Raw genomic sequence first — 22,285 nt, forward strand, 5'->3', positions numbered from 1 at the left:
TTCAAAAGGGTGCGAAGCAGAGCTCAGCTTCTCATTCAATTCAACTCTGGGCAGCACTTCCCAATTCAACTCTAGGCAGCAGACCTTCACAGTGAATTATGTGCTTCACTGTATGCTATAATGCTGGTGGGTGGGTTGATGGATGGTGATGGATGCTGTTGCAATGAAAGTCTAATTTAATGTGTCGGGTTTGTTAACTTTGGATTGCCAAATTATTATTAATACATTCTACACTTGAAAAATGTTTCAGACATGGTCAAGCATACAAAAGCACCATCAGAGCAAAACTTTGAAACTGACACAATATATGGGTTATCTTATATTTGTTGATATTGTCAACAGATAGCTGTGTGTATACAACATGATTTTTACCTGGTATAATGGCAGCAAATTTATCACAGCCTAGAAGTAACAGACTGCAACAGCACAAGTAGTTAGATGTAGTACTAACTGATGGGTGATCCCACCCCATGCCCTGCACAACCAGATTAAGGAATTCTACACGAAAGGCCTGGATGTCTATTGTATACATTTTAAAAATGATAGGCCTTTTTACTCATCGTAGCATTTTTGAGGAGGATATTAAAAATGAACCAGCATATTATTGATTTGTCAAACTTTACCTTAAGATGCTGTGTTCTATTATACTCATTTGGTGTGCGTGTGTGTTCTTGTTTCCCCCTGCTGCCACAGTGAAACACTCTTTGCTAAAACGGTTCTATTGGTCCAAACATGGACCACATGCTGGAAAGTGCTACAAAGTGCATGAGTCAGAGGCTTAAACATGAAGCCTCATCACATCAACCACCCCCCCCCCTCCCCATGCCGCTTCCAACTCTGTGTCTTTGAAGATAAAGCAGCCATCAGTGATTGTGCAGAGGGGAGGCGCTAACACCAGTCTGCTAGCGCCCACCGCAAATCTACCTTGAACATGCAATTAAGCCCCCCTCCCAGCCCACCCCCCCTCCAACCCCCAACGTAATACGCCTAGCTACAACAGACATCAGTACTGGCTCTAATGGGTCAGGTAGGAAGTAAAGAGCAGTGGCGCACAGACTGCAGGTGTTGTCAACATGGCACTATTTCATTGTTAGACATACTTCATGTTCAGTGGGCCATACAATGTGCACAGCCGCTGATAAAGCCTTTTCGTTCTAGCATCCTTAGCACACAAACATCATCAATCAGTGAAAGCTATCCCTGACATGTTAACTCAACTGACTACATGGTAATACTTCATAGTTACACAGACTTTGTAGAGTTTCTCAATTCATTTGCCTTATTAAGTGTGCAGCCAAAGATGAAGCCATCAGGTTCCAGTATTCTGAATATCCAAACACCATGGCTTTTCTGTGGTAGTCTGGCTCCGACAGGCACACAAGATATGCCTTTGACAGAGACAGTCACCGAATGTGTGTCAAGCGTGATAACCCACCTAGAAATGACAGAGAGAATATGTGCTGAGACTATTCCCTGCTTGGTAAAATGATGATAAAAAATACACGACAAAGACCAGAAATTGCATGACAGGGTTGTTTAAGGAGAAACTATGTCTGTCTGTGTGTGTGTGTGTGTGTGTGTGTGTGTGACAGACAGAGAGAGAGAGAGACAAAGAGAGAGAGGGTTGAGTAAAAATGGTGTGATTGCACAGGAGCGTATGGCATAGGAGCGAGCAGGCTGACGATTCCTTGATTCCCCGTCGGTGTCGGCGAGGCACTCTCACTCCTCCTGTCATCATGTGTGGAGACGCCGGTATCTCCAGTAGGTAATTATAGCTGTGGAGAAGCAAGCCCACTTTCCCTCTTCCTCTCTTTTTTCCTCCTCTCTCTCTCTCTTCCTCTCTTTTTTCCTCCTCTCTCTCTCTCTCTCTGTCTCTCTCTCTCTGTCTGTCTGTCTTGAGCTTATTCTTGTTCTCTCTACTCTTATCTCTGTGCACTACCTACCTGTCCTCTCTCAGCATCTCTCTCTCATTTGATCTTTTTATCTCTCTCTCTGTCTCTCTCTCTCTCATTTGATCTTTTTATCTCTCTCTCTCTGTCTCTCTCTCTCTTTCTCTATCTCTCTCTCTCATTTGATCTTTTTATCTCTCTCTCTCTGTCTCTCTCTCTTTCTCTATCTCTCTCTCATTTGATCTTTTTATCTCTCTCTCTCTCTCTGTCTCTCTCTCTCTCTCTCTCTCTCTCTCTCTCTCTCTCTCTCTCTCTCTGTGTTCCCCCAGTCGTCTCTCCATCTGTCTACCTACCCCTTACATCCTCTCCCTTATCTCTCTCACTCTATCTTTTTATTCTATCTCTGTTTATGTCGCTCCACGTCTGCGTCGCCTATCTTTCTCTTTCTCCCTCCCCCTTTATCTCTCCATCTCTCTCTCTCTCTCTCTCTCCCCCTCCCTCTCTTGGTTCATCAAGCCCTCTCTATCTCTGAGCCCCATGTCAAGTAACGGCTACAGTGTCATGTGGAGCTGGATGAGGTGACAGTAAAGAAGGGGAGTGTTAATATGCCATCTGTGGAGAAGAGAACTCCCTACAGGGCCAGTCCTAACCACCTCCCCCTTCCATCCAGCGTCCTTCCCACTGTCTGTCTGTCTCTCTATCTAGCTCTCCCTCTGCTCTGCTTTCTCTTCCTCTTTCTTTTCCCCTCCGCTGATATTCAAAATGAAATTGTTTGTTTGTGTGTGTGTGGGATGGGGTTGCATGTTATTATAATCCCGAAAGGCAGTAGTCACTGTTGTCCAGAGCTCTGTGTTGTCTAAACTGTCTTCGGTGACAGTGCACACAGGTGTCATCTAGGATATCTGTGGGTTGCCTTCTTGAAAGGGTCGTGAAGCACTTGTAGTGGCAGGAGGAAAGTGTGTGTGTGTGTGTGTGTGTGTGTGTGACTATATGAAAGCGAAGAGACGAAAGAGAATCACAGAAACAGATGCCACAACCGTCAGACCCACCTCAAGACGAACACCACAAAGGCTTGTTGGATTTCCTTTTGTCCTTGAATGGTGCACGGAAAATGGGCTCGGGTTACGTTGATAAGGTCATACTATTTATATACTAAGATCCGACATGCATTTTAATGACTGACATCATGCAAGAGCCTACTCAGTAATGTTACAGCTGTAGAGGTGTGTGTGTGTGTGTGTGTGTGTGTGTGTGTGTGTGTGTGCGCATGCGTGTGTGTGTGGTGGAGTGTCATCCATGAAGAGCAACAGACACAATGAAGAAGCAAAGGAAGCGGAGCTCTGGGTTCATGCCCCTGAGTCTCCATTTTGTCATCAGCTGTATACAGTGACAGTAATTGAATTTTGCAGAAGTTTCAGGCGAGCCATTATTTCATGCAACTTTCAGTTCCCATCAAGATCACGCATCAGGGTTGTGCGCTCTCTCTCTCTCTCTGTCTCTCTCACTCTCTTCCCTACCCTCTCTTTCCAGTAGTTTAGGTCTGTTTGCTGTTAGGCTGTTTAACCTAAGTGTGTGTGTGTGTGTGTGTGTGGTGTGTGTGTGTGTGTGTGTGTGTGTGTGTGTGTGTGTGTGTGTGTGTGGTTTCCTCTGCACACTTTACTTTCGCATGCTGGGACTGTGCCCTCCTTTTTGCCCCACTCACACCCTCACACCCACAGTGCTGTGTTTAATAGGCTGACACAGGTCACCGCTCCAGCCCTTGACTAATTGAAAGCCTCATCTGTTACGTAGTTAACCAGCCACCCACACAAACCCGCCCGGCAGCCCTCGGACCTCCGTCTCTCCTGAGAACTTTGATCGGGAATGTGATTTAATTGCTCCCCAGCTGAGTGTGCGAAGGAACGTGCATGTGTGTGTATGTGCGTGTATTTGTATGTGGTGTGCGTGGGTGATATGTGTGTGTGTGTGTGTGTATGTATGTGTGCGTCCTCTCCAGCTTTCTTCACAGGAGCAGCAGCGGTGGCAAATTCACATTCTCACACTCTACAGAGCATCAAATGTTTTAATCAATTATGGAGCTGGAGGGGGTCAATGTGCTGTGGTCTGGTATATGTGTGTGCGTGTGTGTGTGTGCGTGCGTGCGTGCGCATGCGTGGGTGTGTGTGTGTGGTCATGCTTCAGTAGCGGCAAGATGTACCGCAGGGCCTGATGAGCCGCAAAACTTCTGTCACGTTCCCTCATCTGCGTTCTCTCACCCTTACAGCATAAACAGCCTCCACTGGCTCAGGCCGAGGGACACAGCTTTCACCCAGCAGATAGCCCCCATGCAGTCAGCGAAATAACAACAGTGATCAAATAAGGCATAACATCTCTCTCTCTCTCGTCTGATCCAAGATCAGTTCTCTGGCCACAGCACCAGATATCAGCGGATACTTTTAGCTGCTGCAGGACACACTGGTGCGTTGGAGGAAAGCATGGTTGTTAGTGATAGTCGAGATAAGATACCCCCTCTAAAATGTCCATTTTGGGTCTTGTGGCTTGGCTTGGCTTGGCTTGGCTTGATAATTTATTATCTTCCCCCTTAAAAATCTGCTGTCTGACTAATGACTGCAGTCGTTGTTCTTGTCTGTGTATGTTTGTGTGTGTGTGTCTGTCTGTGTGTGCGTGTGTCTGTTTGTGTGTGAGTGTGTGTGTGAGTGTGTGTGTGTGTGTGTTTTTGCGTGACCTGTCTGCTGTGGCCATGTCTCTGCTCAGTGTCAGCAGTCTGGGCCCGAGAGCACTGTGCGTGCGTGCGTGCGTGCGTGCGTGCGTGCGTGCGTGCGTATATGTGCAAGTCTGTTTGGGGCAGACATGCGTGTCTCTGGTCTTGACTCGGCCCAAGAGCACTGTGTGTGTGTGCGTGCTTGCGTGCGTGCGTATATGTGCAAGTCTGTTTGGGGCAGACATGCGTGTCTCTGGTCTTGACTCGGCCCAAGAGCACTGTGTGTGCGTGCGTGCGTGCGTGCGTGCGTATATGTGCAAGTCTGTTTGGGGCAGACATGCGTGTCTCTGGTCTTGACTCGGCCCAAGAGCACTGTGTGTGTGTGCGTGCGTGCGTGCGTGCGTATATGTGCAAGTCTGTTTGGGGCAGACATGTGTGTCTCTGGTCTTGACTCGGCCCAAGAGCACTGCGTGTGCGTGCGTGCGTGCGTGCGTATATGTGCGTGCGCGCGCGCGTGCGTGCGTATATGTGCAAGTCTGTTTGGGGCAGACATGTGTGTCTCTCGTCTTGACTCTCATTCTCATGCGTGTCTCTGGTCTTGACTCTCATTCTCTGTGATTGGTTCCCTCAGTAGCTCCAGACCCAGAGACAGCATCATCACAGAGAGAACCGCAGGGAGGCACGCCTGCAACACGCCCTGGCCATGATGGCGTGCAGCGCCCTGCTTGCACTCCACATAGAGAGAAGGGCCGGGGCTCAGTTTCTCTGACTCAAACCACCGTAACTCGAAGCTTGACCTTTCAGTCCCATGTATCCTCATTCGGCCTGTAATCACTAGTCCAGTCCTCTCCTCTCCACTCCGTCCTTGGCTGCACCCATCAGCCCCATTGGCTAAATGGCTAAAAGAACCAATAACTATGAAGCCCTGCCTATCCACAAACGTCACAGACACTCTGACACACACACACACATACCACACACACACATATACACACACAGTCGTGTTGCTTAGTTAGTTGTGGGGTTAAGGTTAGTGAACCACACCGTTGTAAACCACACCCCACCATTGCTTGCCCTTTCCTGTTTGTCGCTTGAAAAGAGCACCCACAGTTCAATTTATGTGGGGGAGGTAACTTCAGCAGGTGACTAGACTAATTCAGGATTAATTGCTCTGTGCACAAGGCACTCTGAAGTGACTAAGTTCCTGCTTCCGTAAAATTAATCAATTGTCGAGGCTGATCTTATCTAAACTCCTGTTTCTCAGGCAGTATTATGTTTCCGCTCGAATGGAACAGAAGTAAAATAATCACATTAGTCGCTACTTCTGTAGTCCTGTTAGTCGCTATGGCATGCAAAATATCAGCCTACAGTATGTAGTCAGATTTGTTCTTATGGGCATGCAGAGTCAGCTGCTGTCCCTGAGCTTGGTACAGGCATTCTGCGGGCAACTAATTGCTTCCGTCTCTTATTAATCGTAACAGCGCTCGATAGTTAAATGCTAATTATCGAGGTCAGGCGGTTCAGCTTCATTTTAATGAGGCTAAGTCAACCACTTTACTGTCGAAGGGTCGAACTTAAGCGTCGTCTACAGGTGTGGTGGCTGGGCTCGTAAAAGCCAGCATGTTTGCTGTATGGAGGTGCTAATGGCGAGTCAATCACGGCGAAGATGTGTTCCTGCACCTAAGGTCGTGTGCATTCATCTGAGCTAGAATGGCAGTAATGAACTTGAGTTCCGTTGGCTGCGAGCAAAAAGGCAACTGTCAATTTCCTGGCAGTCTGAGTTCATCTAAGGGAGCAGAGAGAAGGGGGTGGCAGGGAGAGAGAGGGTGGGAGGGGTGGAACGGAAATATTTTATTCATCAGTTGTTTTCATAAGTCACATTTTCCTTCCCATCCGTGTCTATATTCATTTGCATGTAAGATGCCCATGGCAAGGCGACGGTGCGTCTCTGTGGCAATACAGTACGTAGACAGAAGGCAGAGGGGGCATGTGCGTACTACGCAGATGAGCGAGTGCCCTTGATATAGGCTCCTTTGTTTTTCGCACACAAGGGACTGCATGCAAGTGTGATGAAAAATGCTATTTCCAGACGATGCTCCACCCCCACCTTGCATCCGGCTCAAAATAACTCACAAATCACACACTTCACTGAAACTCTGAATGGCAGAGAGTGCGGCTACGCACAGCTTCATTCCCTCGGTGTCTACCGCTCGAGTCCGTACGCACCCCTGGTTTGTAACGTGTCAAAGGACGTCAGAAGTAATACGCTCTAATCTCTCCAAGTATAAGAAGCCCCCACTCCGAGAAGTCTGGATTAGAGCTCAGTGCTCTGAAGTGGCCTCGTTTCAGCAAGCACCCTTGCACTCGTTCTCTTGCAAGCCCTCCTTTCCCATTCTCCTTGAAGCACTAAAGGCAGTCGATGCCTCTGCTAAGGGGCTTTAGCCTCATCACTGTCTCTCACGCCCGCCAGGCTGGCCCTCTGCCTCCCTCTCTCTCATTCTCACTCTCTCTCTCACTTTCATGCCTTCATTTTGCAACACGTCCTATTTTTTCCTCTTCAGCTCTTCGACGCAGCGCAAGGCAGCTGTGTCATGCAGATAACACACGCTCGCAGAGGGCCCAGCGCGTGTGGGGGAGGGCACATTTCAGCCACTTAAGCAGCAATGCTAACATGCTCAACAGCCTCCCCGGCCACTTGCTAAAGAAACGAGAGGCACTCGATTGCTTTTCACTCACTGATGACACCATAATGAAACAGTCAAGGGTTGCCATGGTGTCACCAGTTCCAAGGGTTCTATCTTTCCAACAAATTGGTGTTGTTGCATGGCACGTTACCTGCAGCGACCTACGGTAAACTGTGTGTGTGTATATATGTGCGTTAGCGTGCATACGTGTTAAAGTATGTGAGTCTATCTACGTGAGTAGCACATGGCTGACTGTTTAAAGCATTTATGAAGGTCTATTCATTGTTGTCGTCAGTGCTCCTTTTTTATCCCTGTCCTTCCTTTCTCCAAAGGACTATCAAATGAATGTCTGACTTCCCACTGCTCAAGAAAGGGTAAGAGGGGACTTCACTGTGGAATGGGCTGCCTTGAGTCCATTTAAACCCAGTATGGCACCAACACAATGGCCTGGCAGAAATTGCTTTCTTGGAAAGAAGGGCAGAGCTAAATGTATGAGATACAAAAAAGATTGATCAGGTGAAGTTTGTTTTCTGATTTTCTTCATGTTCACACAACACATATTCACTCTACACCCTCTACACCCATGTTGTCATGTTTAACATGCAGTCATGCGGCTAACTCAATTAAAAATGGGTTTTATCTTTTCACAATAGCCATTCCAGATATACCTGGACTGGACACCCGGTGTCATTGCAAGATATTATTTGTGTATAAGATAATGTAACTTGTTTTACTAAAGAATGTGCTCATTTTACTAAATCATGCCCTAATTTTACTGGATTGCGTGCGTAATTTAGTAAATTGTGCCCTTATTTTACTAAATAGTGCGCTCATTTTATTCATTCGTACTCTCATTTAAATTTTTGTAAAATTAGTGCATGATTTAGTAAAAATGAGCGCCGTATTTACTAAAACATTGTTACATTTACATTAAATATTGTTAATAACGTTAATAAGGCAAATTGCATCCACCAAAAGCCATCATAGTTATAAATAAAGGGTGACAGAAAGTGAAAGGAGGAACAAATATTGTAAGCTAAACACATAATGTTGCAGCGACGTTGCCAGAAAGTCATTTGGTCACTGCAACGTGACCTTCTGGCCACGTCCATGCGGCGTTGCAGCAACGTTGTACAGAGAATGTCATTTGGTACTGCAAGAAACGTGGCAGTCACATAGTTAACTGGTCAAGCAAGTTGGAAATGTGGATAATGTTACCACAATGTCAACAGAGTTGATTTGGACTGTGATAGAATATGAAGAGTGGTCATGAACTACATGAGTGGCGACAGAGAATGAACTACAGTGTGGCGACAAAAGTGATGACGAGCCCCAAACTTGGCAACTCGTGTAGAAAAATCTAGCCCCGGTTTCCCACCTCTGATTCCCACGTGACGTGGCGTGAATGATGACGTTTTCACTGGGAAAAAGGGTTTTCCGATGCCCGTGAACGCACGGTCAGCAGCGACAACGTATGACATTTCCGAGAGGGCACTGTCCAACAATAGCCTACGTGCGTGAAAGGCCCTCGGTGCGCTCGTTTGTTTCCGGTGGAGCCAGGTGAGTTTGAACCTGCTGCTATTGTTAATGTAATTAGTGTCTACACGGACCTGGTTGGGTGTTGCACCTAGTGAATCAGCATGTTACAATAAAGAAGGATTTATGCGTGTGTTACAATTATTATTATTCAGCAAACAAGATATTCAGTATCGGAGTGAAGATGTAAGGAGCAGAATGCAACACAACAGTTACAACATTACAACAGTTAACGCTCCACCGGAAATAAATAATCTACCAGACAAGCCTTTCATGCACATAGCCTGTTGTCTTTATAAATGCTTGGATTTTGTTATTGTTTGGTGTACACTTGCACCAATGTCTTCATCTCGAACATACTCAGACCACTTGAAAGGTAGCACCTTTTGAATGTGTATAATGTCATGTGACTCATCGAAATGCAAAATAGTGCTATATCAACACATCTGAAAAATCACATCATGCCAGTGTGTAAATGTTTTTTGTGATATTTGTGAGCTTTTTTTTAAAAAATGCCTAGCCTAGAAATCTAGACGCACCTTAGCGGCAGCCAGGGTAGTCTAGGAACTCTCCGTTGGCTTGCAAGCTCGAAAAACCAAACTTCGGTCAGGCCAATCACATTGTGTATTGAGTGGGTGGCCGAGTGTAACATAATGACGACAGAGTTGCGACGGTTCCGTATGAATTCCCTGTTGCTTGAAAACAAAGAATATGGATGCTGCTGCTGGCGAACAGCTGTCTTTGAAATGAATCGAGACTCGAGTTAAGCTTTTTTTTTTAATTGGCAAAAGTTTGATAGGTAACACTTTACTTGACAGTATTGACAAAAGAGTGACATAACTCATGACTTAATTCTAACCCTAACTTGTTATGACAAAAAACTAATGACACTTAATAACAGAAGCGTTTATGACTTGTTTATCACTCTTATGTCGATACTGTCAAGTAAAGTGTAACTGTTTGATCAACTAGCCAACTAGCTCCGCTGGTGGGAAAACGCATGGAACTCATGAGTTGTAGCACTATCCTTGCGTGCAGAGGGAATTTGAAAGACAACCGTTTATACCGCCCCACGGATTGAGCACTGCCAATGGTGAATCTTGATGCGGTTCTGGCTCGTCAGGCTACAAAATGCCATTACTCGTTTCACAGGGTTTTGGGGTTCACAGGTTTTGGAAACTCTCCTATACACATTAAGCGTGTTGTAGTCCATTTTGATGGTTAAATTTTCTTCAATATTTTGTGATTTAAACATCATATGGATCATTGGCTCAGGAAACAATTTGACTGAAGAGAATTGGGATGATCAACAAACTTCAGATGGCTATTTTTATCTTTTTGGAGCCAATGGAGCTGAAAACTCCACTGACCCCAGTCACATTCAGAGTGCCCTGAAAAGCTATTTAAATGCAGCACTTGTATTTTCTGAACGGTTTCACACAATGTCAGGCTGAGCGCTTACAGCACACATTTAAACCAGGTCAGGCTCGACAAAAACCTCTTAACGTAGCAATCAAACGTACAGATATCTCTATCGTTACTCTGTGTGTGCGTGTGTGTGTGTTTCCAGTGTGATCATTATCAAGCAGGGGGTTATCATTATAAAACTGTTTCACAATGGCTGTTTACAGCTGCATTGGTAATTTTGGGTAATGAAAATCACTATGGATGTGTGTCTGGGTTATGAAGGCCTGCAATTTCCAGTCCTTCCGCTTACTATGCGAAAATAATTGTCTGTCAGCCGCCCTGCAGACCACGGCCTCACACACCTCCATAGTGTAAGGCTTCAGCGGACTGTGTGTTTGTGGCTTTATGTCGGTGCTGCATAATAATTTCCTGTGCTGCTGGTTTAACGTGCCTTTTGCTATCTTTAGCTAACCAGTGTTGGACACCACACCTTTGAGTGTGTTTCCTTTCCATTTCTTCCTCTTGTGATCCTCCCCACAGACACACACATAGAAATGGCTCTTGTATCCAGGTGCTGGTTTATCAGGGTTCCTTTTTTCGTGTTCTACCTAGTTGCTTCAAGCTGCCTTGTCCTCACTTCTCTCTCTCTCTCTCTCTCTCTCTCTCGCTCTCTCTCTCCACATCTGTCTCTGAGCTCCACCGATAAGAAGCGCCCTCCGCTGCCACGGGAGGGAGAAACCATGGCAACCGTCCAGCCGTCGTGTTGACATCACATCGTGTTAAATATAACTGTCCGCCACAGAACTAGTCATTGGGCGATTTATCCGCACATCGCTATAAATACATGCTTCCCTCCTTGTAATTGCAGCCCATGTGGGCCCTGTTTGGATGGGAGGAGGGGGAAGAAAAGAGCAGAAAAGAGAGAGAGAGAGAGAGAGACTGGACTGAAAGGAGGGAAAGACAGAGAGAGGGAGCACGTGTGTACGCCTTTGGCAGTCTCTGTCTCATTAGGGGGTCCAATCAGAGAAATCAGCGAAGCATATTGTACCAAAGCCCTGCCTCCCTGCTAGATTATCTTATCATCCCATTATCTTTGGTTCCAGCCAGAGGACCAACAGCTACCCTTTCACAAAATACACAGCCTCAATTTCAGAATGCTGCATTGCTAACAAAAGCCACAGCAAACATGCTGAAGTAATTATATAGTATATAATCTTACTATCTATAGTGTTTTGTTCCTACGTGTAAATTTGTGCTTTGAAAAGAACCCATGCTTAAGTAGTGGCAGTGAATTTGCATGTGAACAAATTTAGCCTCGAGGCTGAGCAGCACATTTTTATTAGGTTGAAGAAGCGGTGAGTGGTTGTTGCATTTGTGAATCTCACACACAGATGCAGACTGTCGAATACACATGAGGCTGCATTGCTCAAATAGGCACTCCGAGCAGATGAACAAGAGGAAGAAGAGAATAGCGTTTCCCTGGAGAGCAGGGAAGGTTGCGGTCAATGTGAAGTGCCAACAGGGCTGGTCCGGGAGACGCTTGCGTGCCAGAGGAGCGATGGCCTCGTCTGTGGTGTTTGCTTGTTTCAGCCCGCCGGTCTCTGGGGAGGTGGGGTGTCGCGGCGCGGGAGAGTGTTCAGGGGGCGGCCAATGCGAAAGGCCAGGGCCCAAATGGCCCCGGTCCACATCCATAGGGAATTGGCCACTGCAGTATAGAGACAGAATGAGGGAAGATGCATATGATATGAGCAGCAGGACGGTAGATAGAGAGAGAGAGTGTGTGTGAGTGAGAGGCAAAATAAAAGAATAGAGTAGAATAGATGTTAAAGGAGGAAGAGAGAGGGGAAGAGATGATGCCGTCCAACCGACTGACTCTCTGCAGTCTTTTAATCTGCTTTAATCCACCCCACCCGCCAATGACAGAATGAGCTCCAACACCCCCCCCCCCCATCCTACTGACCCCTGACCCCCCCCGCCCTCCGCCCCCTGGCTTTATTGGCAGCCGTGCAGCTGAGCGTCAGACACGCGGGCGTGAGGTGACCGGGAACAGGTGACGTCACCGCAGCTACATCATCTCGTTATCACCGAGCACGGGAGTCAGTCGTCCTGTTCTTTTCCATCCCGCCGGCGTCAGCTGTCAGTCAAAATCTCTCCCGGCATCACCGCCGGCACTGTCGACGTTCTCTTCCTTCCTAGTCTGGCTGACTCACATTGACTGTCTTTGGAGGAAAGTTGTGGTTTAAGGACAAAAACACAAAGCTGTCAATCATGACTGTTTTGCCGTTGGTGGGAGCCTAATAAATGAGAGCAGTTGCGATGTAGAAATGAAACGCTTTTCTAATTAGCATAGACTGCGCTTTATGTCAAGAGGAAAATGACGCGGCTGCGATGTCAAGAATTCGCCTGTGCTCTATGACCATTTCCTTTCGATGGCCATGACAGGTACGGAAGGGAACTTGCCTGGCAAGTCCCATAGTCACAGGGACTAATTCTTATTTCAAAGCCAACAAGAAAAAATGACCCCTTTAAGTAATATATACTGTCTTCAGCTGTATTCAACAAACATTTACACAGGGTTTGAAGAAAGACAATATAGAGAGGACATAATGTACAGAATTATATATAAAATACAACATACTGTATGTCTCCATATACTCTAGGGTCTCTTTTCTGTTGGTGTTGAAGATTAATTTATTTTCTTGCATTTTTAAGAAAATGATTGGTTGTTTTCATATTCTTAAAGATATTTGGAATAGCTTCAAAAAGTCATGGAAAATCTATATATCATTCATATCTTGGCCGAAACGACAGCTCAATGTATATGCTAATCAGATGTGAAGTTGTGTGGAGGAATAGTTCTCCTGTTGACTCTGGCTGTATAATACAGCATGCATAATGTCCTAATTGGCAAGCCAATAAATTGAGAAATTTCCATTCCATTCTGACGCTGGATTTAATCAAACACTATCAAATATTCATATTCTATTTGCCATATTTTTTCCTCGCTGGGTCCTCGTGGGGGAACACCTAATTTGTTTTGCTCGAGTAGCCCAGTGTCGGAACACTGCTGTGCAAAAATCTTGGCGAGCGGGGAACTCATGTTGTGTATATCTCAAGTGTAACTATGCGTCGCGACACTTAATTTATCCTGAAAGAGCAATACCTCTGAGCATCCGACGTATTTAAACGAGAAGACGAGGCTGAATAAGACAACAGGAGGCGGAGGCAGAGAACAATCTTGAGCCTTTTTTGCCATTCCACATGGCCTGGTAACACAATGCCATGTGGTTTTGCTTGGCCTATTTGGCATGGGTGTTCCAGCTCCACTAGGTGATTACTCTTGTATCCAGTATCTCTCGGCCTGCCTCCGCCATGGCCTCCACAGCCTCGCACTCGCGCTGTGCCGCCAATTGTTCACACAAAGCGACGTGTTGAGCCGGCGGTCTGCGGCCAACTGAAACCCCCTCTGGGGAGAGAGAGGGAGGAAGGGAGGGAGAGGGGCAAAAAACTGGGAAGCATAGTGAGAGAGAGCACAAACCAACCGGACAAAGCGTGATTTTTGTTGTTTTTCTTTATCACTGGTTTCTGGAGAGTGACTAAGCGAGCCGTGTTGGTCGACGGAGGACGGAGCATGTAAAGCAGACAGTGACTAATGTCCAGGTGCAGGTGCTCAAACCAACTGCACTTCATGAAACGGAATGGCACATTTATTTTGTAGGGACGGGAAAAGGGGGGGGGGGGGGGCAAAGAAAAAGGACAGGCACAAATAAAAGCCATCTGACTATGACACACACACACACACACACACACACACAGTCACAAAGACAGAAAGAAAATCCAGACAAAGCATGAGTCAGTGTTCTAGATGCCCCAAAACTGGCTTGCGACACATTTTCTTTCTTTTGCAAGCACAAAAAGATAAGTCCAACTTCAGCACACAGCAAGCTCTGACTGTGTCCCTACACACACAGAGAGAGAGAGAGAGAGAGAGAGACACACACATACACACACCCCAACTCCCCCCAACCTAGCGGTTTGCGATAAAAGGCAACGCAACAGCATTGTGGAAGGTCAGGGGTCACCTGGAGTTTATCTCCTAAGTAAGTGCTTGGCATTCCAGCGGCTTGCGAGGTGGGCAGAGCCAGATAGAGGAGGCTGTGGAGGGGAGCGGCCTCCTTATTTAGCTCCATCTTGACCTTTCTGGACGCTGGGTGGGTTGGCCGGGTGGGTGGTGAGACAGCAGGGGGTGGGGGGGGGGGGGGCTCCTTACTGGAACCGATAACGTTAAACTGAAGCAGAGGAACCACACACACGCACACCTCAAACCAGACTAAACCTTTCACAAATACAGTCCATTACACTAGATACACACACACTCGCTCCCTTTCAGTGAGGAGGCATTTGGGTAATATCATCCAAACACCCCTGGTAGAGATAGTCAAACACACTCCGGTCAGATTTAAGGCTCAACTCACCGTGCCCACTGGTCTGCTCTCTGGTTCCCACAAATAGCACGCTGCTGCGTTCTCTCTCCCTGCCAGTGATGGTGTGTTTTAGGAGCATAATTGCATCATCCTCATTATCAAGCCTGCCCTGCACACAAAGCCGTGTGCTCCTGGATAAAGACTGTGTGTTTAATATTCCAAATCTATTTATTCGTTAATAATCTGTGCCAGGGCCCCTTAATCTGTCCGTCTGTCTTTCTCTGTCTGCCTGTCTGTCTCTCACACACACATAGAGCGTGTGTGTTTTTTTCTCTCTGGATCTGTCTCTTTCTCTTTCTGTCTGAATGTGTCAGTAGATGTGACCCTGTCCTAGCCCACACCTTAGCATTAGCACCTGCTGCCCGGAGCTCCTCCGAGTCTCCACTTCCCTCACCCCCTCCAGCATCCCATAATACCCTTGTGATGCTGCCTCAAAGGTCAGGCTGACACTTGGTCTGCTCCTTTTCAGCCATCTCTCTCTCCTGCTCTCTCTCTCTCTCTCTCTCTCACACTCTCTCTTTCTCTCCTGCCTCCTCTCTGACCTCTCTCTCTCTCTCTCTCTCTGTAGCCATTAAATACCATAGTCTGTCCGCAGTCCTCCATGTGAAAGAGATGGGATCTGTCAGTGAGACTGAGTGGAAGAGTGAGAGCACTTCTTTGTGCCTGCAGACTGGATCCCACTGAGAGCCCTGCCATGTAATAAAAGCCTGTCAGTCTTCAGTCTGTGGGGACGGCCAGGTACAAAGTACAGACACTAGGATTTAACTTAACTTCACCCAAAGACAACCAACCAAGTTCTTCTCTGGAAGAGACAGCCAGCTTTACCACTGGAACAAAGTGCCAATTTATAGCATATTTTTGGCTCAGTTGCGGTTTTGAGAAGGTTTTATTTAGAAACGTATAACTGAAATATGTATTAATATTGAAATATTGAAATAAGTTGATCAATATTTATTTATTCACATATACTGTGCAGTATGTACTGTATTTATGTGGGTTGGCTGAACCAAGGGTCGTGAGATAGTTCATAGCGATGATAAATGACTTAAAAGGACACGCCAGTGAAGTCTATCCCCAGTCATCAAAGAACTTTGGAGCGAAATGGTGTGACACTGCAGCGTTTGCAAGACCAGCGAATAAAACATGATATTCTGCCAAGAGGTCTCACTGGTGTGCCATTGCCATATTTATGATTCTCCTGGCAAGTGGACTTGTTTATGTGTGTGTGTGTGTGTATGTGTGTGTGTGTTTGCACTTGTATTACTTTGTATGTGTGTGTGTGCATGTGTGTGTGTGTGTGTGTGCATGTGCATGTGTGTGTGTGTTTGTCTGTGTGTGTGTGTGTGTGTTTGTTTGCATGTGTGTGTGTATGGTTACACTTGTATTACTTTGTATATGTGCGTGTGTTTGGATTTGTGTGTGTGTGTGTCCCAATACTTGAGACATGTCACTTCCACTACGTGTCAGCCCGTCAGCCCCAGACCTCCTATCCATTGGTCCACGTCGCCTTTAGCCCTCGCAGGGGCTTTCCCTAAAAGGTGAGCTCCTTACACAACGACGCAATGCAAAGCCGTGTTTATTTATGAGGGGTGGCTCTTTAAATACCCACACCGCACGGAGCGGGGGCCTGACATTTCTAGACCGGGGGTATCCCCCCTGTTTTCAGTTACACACCGCCTGATCTGTGAGTCTCTCTGCCACGTACTCTCTAGTTGTGGCCACGAGGATTCTCCTCGTTGGACCAGATGCCGGTCATGTGTCTGTAGACAGTCAAGTGGGCCACATCTCACACAACCGAGTTTGCCGGTGCTGTTACCATGTATGGCTAAATGACCCAGCAGTACTACTTTCAGATTACTCACAGGGTACTTTACTATTGTGTACAATCAGAAACCCCTTGTGGATCAGGGGCAGATGGTTTTGTAATGACTCTCTCTCTCTTCTCTCTCCCCTGCTCTGTTTCTCTCTGTTACTTTCACACTCTTTCTCTCTCTCTCTCTCTCTCTCATTCTCGCTCTCTCTTCCACTCCCATTTTCAGAGAAGCTAGTTGAATCATAACTAGTTGAGAGAGTCTTGTTTGAGTGAAAATCAGTTTAATCAGTGTAAAATCTAAACCATGTCGTTCCTGCTCAGTGCGGTTGAGACTTGTGTTTGAAAGTGTTCTCAAACTGCAGCCTCAAAGGAAGTTCTCCTCAGGGCCTCCGGAGAAGAGGCGGAGTCAGACTGAGACGGGGTGTCAGAGCGATGAGATGGATAGGGGGGGGGGCAATGGGGGCCGAGGGTGAGGTGGGGTTCCCCTAGCCTTTCCACAGCTGTCTCACCAACTGTGTCTCTTCGGGGCACTTCCCACAACTGCTTCTGTCACATGACACCTTTGAGGGACTGGGTCACCCCCTCCCCAACGCACACACATACTGTACACACACACACACACTCTCTCCTTTCTTTTGGTCTGCGTCATGTGCTAGCTTTTCCATTATCAATCGTGACATGTGACCTCACACAAGTTTTACGCTCGTCTTGTTTGCTTTTTTTCTTTTTCTCGAGTCACTCGACATGAAGTGGTTTGGTTTATATACGTAACTACGTCTGCACAAGTTCTGTTTCTCTCTCTCTTTGGGCTGCAGTTGATGTGCAGAGAGGGGATTTTCCCAGCGTGCTGACATTACTGCGCTTTTTCTCTGTCCAGTTCCAGTCCATTACAGTGCATTGACTCACATCTTCCCTGCCTCGCATTGTGTCGTGTGAATCACTCTGCAACAAGTTCACAGCGGTCAAGAGTCCAGTGCACTGTCTGATATATCGGATGAGAACATGGAAACTTCTATAGCTGCAGTCACCCTTCTCATGTGACTTTCCCTACCTGTGTGTGTGTGTGTGTGTGCGTGTGTGTGTGTGTGTGTGTGTGGTTGCATATGCTTGCTCCATGTCCTATCTGACTTTGGGCCTGAAATGACTTGTGCGAAGCTTTGAGGCTCAGAGCAGGGCACGTAGTCATTTATCTTCCCCTAAGATGCACTTAAGTCCTAATCTTCAACGCCTGACATTGCAAAGAAGCAGCTAAATCCCTCTATTTGATGACTGTTTATTCAAAGCTTGATGATAGCTTTGCTGCAGAGCACCTCCAAGGAGGAGGGCTGTATTTACCACCAAGCGAAGCAGAAGAGTGGCTGTGTCCACATTTGTTGATTTCCTTGAGTCTGGGGCTTGAAAGTATGTGTAATCAAGTGGTTTTGTTAGTGTGTGTGTTTAGTGTTTTTATTGTATATATGTGTGTGTGTGTGGTCATGGCTCACTGCCAGAGTAAGGATGCTTCTTGTCCGGATTTCTCTTTGACTTCGCTTGTGTCATGGAAAAAAAAGACAGCGTTTACAGTCAACATCAGCACACATGAGCCATGAGATATGATACAATAGCATTAGTGTGCCAGATTACATATGATCTCCCTCTCTTTCTCTTTCTATCTCTCTCTCTCTCTCTCTGCACCCCCCCCCCCCCCCCCCCCCCCGCACACACACACACACACACACACACACTGTTCCCACCAGAGGTGGGACCAAGTCACTGTTTGGCAAGTCACAAGTAAGTCTCAAGTCTAAGCAGTCAAGTCCAAGTCAAGTCCCAAGTAAATACAGAGAAGGGCAAGTCGAGTCCAAGTCCAAGTCACCTCAAAGCCAAGTCGAGTCTAAGTCCAAGTCCCAATCTTTTTCAAGTCCTGAACAAGTCATCAGGTGCTCTTCACTTAATAATGCCATTATTAGACTATCGATCATAATTTTAACACATCAATCTAATCTACAGTAAAAATGTTTTATAAATACAGATTAAAATATGTTCAATGGTTTTGTCTTGAAATCTTTTACGATATATGCATGCGCATACCTGTGTAATCTGTACGAAACGGATAGCTACAAGACACTCATAGCAGCAAATATATATTGTTTTTCCAAATTGCGGTGTCCACTGTAAGGATGAGTAATAATTTGACTGATTGCATTTCACTGCGCTAGGCCACAGATTTGCCTGCAATCAATTTATTAGGCTGTCTGCCAGTGGCGACTCATAAGGGAAGCCAAGGTCATGGTTAATGATTACAATAAATGGTGACGAGAAGAATCGTCACATAGGCTACATTAGTAAATTGCTGCGGTTAAATATTTTACGTTTTTATTAGGGCTGTCAAACGATTCAAAAAAGAACTAATTAATCTCATATTTTGAAATGAATTAATCTATATTAATTGCGATTAAAAAGTACATTTTCTCACTAAAGACTAAAGCTTCTTATATGGCATATTAAATAGAGCATAAATCACAATATTACTGAGTAACCACAAAGGTAAAAGTAAAACACTTCTATTTATTTAAAGGATAATAATGACAAAGTAATTTTGTTTTAAAGTATTCATTTCTTACATACTATACATGTGATGCTGTTTAACTCATTTGTAAAAGGTGCACTGTCACTTTAAGCCCATTGTGTGCCACTGTCCACACGTTCTCCTAATGATGTTTTTTTTACCAGCTCCATTCAAATATAGCTATGGCTAGTCCACAAACTCAAACATTGTTTGTGCCACATGTATAGCACAATATTAACAACGATACGCATGATATTAAGTTGGCACAAACAGCTTTCATTCCTTTGGAAATAAAAGCATGTAATGACATGATGCTTGCTAGACATTTTCTGTTTGCAATTAAAAGTGAATTATGAGCCTGGTATAGCCAGTAGCCACCTAGCTACGTGGAATGTGTTTCAATCGGCATAATATCATGTGCTTCATGTAAACGAATTATTGAAGACTTCAAGACTCACCAGTTCCATTACACAAAAGCAAAGACAACTCTTCATATTCTTGTCCATTTGCAGCCTGTCAAAGTGCCCTGGCTCTCACAGTTTATAACAGTAGTGAGTACCAGATAAATCCGCAATTTCCTCTAATCTAGTCTTTGTTTCCTTCATGATTTCCCTTCATAGGCCCACGTTTCTATCCCTTTTGTGCGCGCTGAGACGCGTTCTCAATTAAATGGAGTAGGCCGCTAGCATACGTTCAAGTTGGATCATCGTTATGTAACATGCTGTTGATACATTTTGACATTGTAAACGTTCTCTAACAAAAATGCAAATCAGTTTGCAGTAAAGCTAATATTTATTTATTATTGGTCCTTCCTCTGTCTCTTGGTGCCCTACACACAGTGCGTGATGCGTGGTGGTAACAGCAGCACTGATCACTGTGCTCTGCCTGTTTGTGTCCACTATGTGTATTTTGTTTTTTTCGTTGCGAGGTGAAAGCATCTCTGGGGTGACTGGTCCACGATCAGGAAATTCATTTTTTGACTCGAGACCTGTCAAGTCATTACAAGTTAAAGAGGCAAAGTCCGAGTCAAGTCTCGAGTGAATAGTATTCAAGTCCAAGTCGAGTCGCAAGTCATGCCGAATTTTATCAAGTCGAGTCTGAAGTCATTAAAATCATGACTCGAGTCTGACTCGAGTCCAAGTCATGTGACTCGAGTCCACATGTCTGGTTCCCACTGCACACCACTAGAGCCATCTGGGGCCCAGTTTAAATATTGGTGGGATTGTATTGACATCACTCGTCAGGACCTAAGAGTGGTCGAAGGAAATCGTGAAGCTATCCGCGCGCTGTTGGAAATAATAACAACTGATTATAAACCCCTGTTAAACCTAATAAATCTGACTCCGCTCAGTATTGGAAAAGTTTCGGTTCAAAGTAACATTGCTATCCATAGTGGGTTGATACGCCCACAATGCATATTGTTAATGAGAATGCCTAACTCGTTTTCTTATGACACGCACTCAAGCTTAGGAATATATACTATAGGTCTCCTCCATCTGCCGATTAATTCGGGCGGTTCCTCAACATAACACGTACTGGTCTGGAAGTAGGTCAGAGGCTACATACTGATTCGGACTACGATACTCACCAGTGTGTTAGACAGTCAAGCAAATTCCTATGCTACAGGAGGTTTTCGCGACCAATCTAGACCATCGCTTACAAACTGCCCACCGCTGTGTAATGCTTGGTCAGTTCATAATAACTTGCCATCTCCCAGGTGATTTAGTTTCTACGGCGGCGATAACTAATCTCAGTCGTCCATTATGCTAGTAACGTTACCTAAACTGCTACTCTGGACTATAAGTACAATAGAAAGGCTATGCGGGTCAGAGCGGGCAACCTGTAGAGAGAGTCACAAGTTTTAAATACCTTGGTGTCCACATTACTGAAGACTTAACATGGACTGTTAACACTCAATATGTTCTGAAGAAGTCCAGACAACGACTCTACTTCCTTCGTCAGCTAAGGAAATTCAAAGTTTCTACATCCATCATGAAGGCCTTCTACACTTCAGCGGTTGAGTGTTCTAACTGGTAGCATCATCACCTGGTATGGGAACTCCACAGTTAGAGATTGTAGTACTCTGCAGTGAGTAGTGCGCTCAGCTGAACGTACTATAAGAACTCAACTCCCTGCTCTACAAGATATCTATTCCAGAAGAGTACTCCTAAGAGCCCAAAAGATTCTGAAGGACTCTTCTCATCCTAACAATGGATTATTCCTACCGCTGAAATCAAGAAGACGCCTATGTAGTCACAAAGCCAGAACTGAGAGACTCAGGAGAAGTTTTTATTCCCAGGCCATCCGAACTCTGAACTCACACTATACTGACTTTGCACACATTCACTCCTCAGCACTCTCAAACATTTCCCAACTCTGAATTCAGACTATACTGAATTTGCACTCATTTACTCCTCAGCACTCTTGACCCCCCCCCCCCCCACACACACACACACACACACACACACCTACATGACTTTTAGCACTTTTACATCCCTCTCCCTATGCTACAGACCTTTTATTTATTTTTTTACTTATTTCATCACACGTCAAAACACACACACACACACACACACACACACACATATCTGACTTTCTCCAACTTTTGCACATCTCAATAGAACTTTTTATTTATTATTTTTGATTTCTCCTACATCTATCTACCCATGTCCTTGATTGCCTACCCTTTCTGCCCCCCACCCCCATCCCCAACACACACACACAAAACACACACACTTACATCATCACTGTCATCACCTCACATACATACAGCACACTGCTTGCTACAGTAAGCCTCCTCTACATACTTGCTGCACACTGCCCGCCCCCCCCCCCTACATACACAGCACATTGTCTTCAGGATCTTCTCCAACACACATCCTCTACATACTTACAGCACACTGCCCCCACCTACCCACACACACACTACACACAGTCACTGCTCCACTCCCCTCCCGCCCACACACACATCTTCACTGTCATCACTCACATACATCATACATACAGTACTCTGCTTGCAATAGTAAGTCCCTTCACCATACTTGCTGTACACTGCCCCCTCCCCTACCTACACAGCACATTATTTCATCAGGAAGCTTCTCCAACACACATCCCCAACATACTTACAGCACACTGCCCCCCCCCCCCCCCTCTCAATACACAGCACATTGTCTCATGAGGAAGCTTCTCCAACACACATATTGCACACTGCCCTCTCCCCACA

This window comes from Alosa sapidissima, chromosome 22 (assembly GCF_018492685.1).
Source record: "Alosa sapidissima isolate fAloSap1 chromosome 22, fAloSap1.pri, whole genome shotgun sequence".
Lineage (NCBI taxonomy): Eukaryota > Metazoa > Chordata > Actinopteri > Clupeiformes > Clupeidae > Alosa > Alosa sapidissima.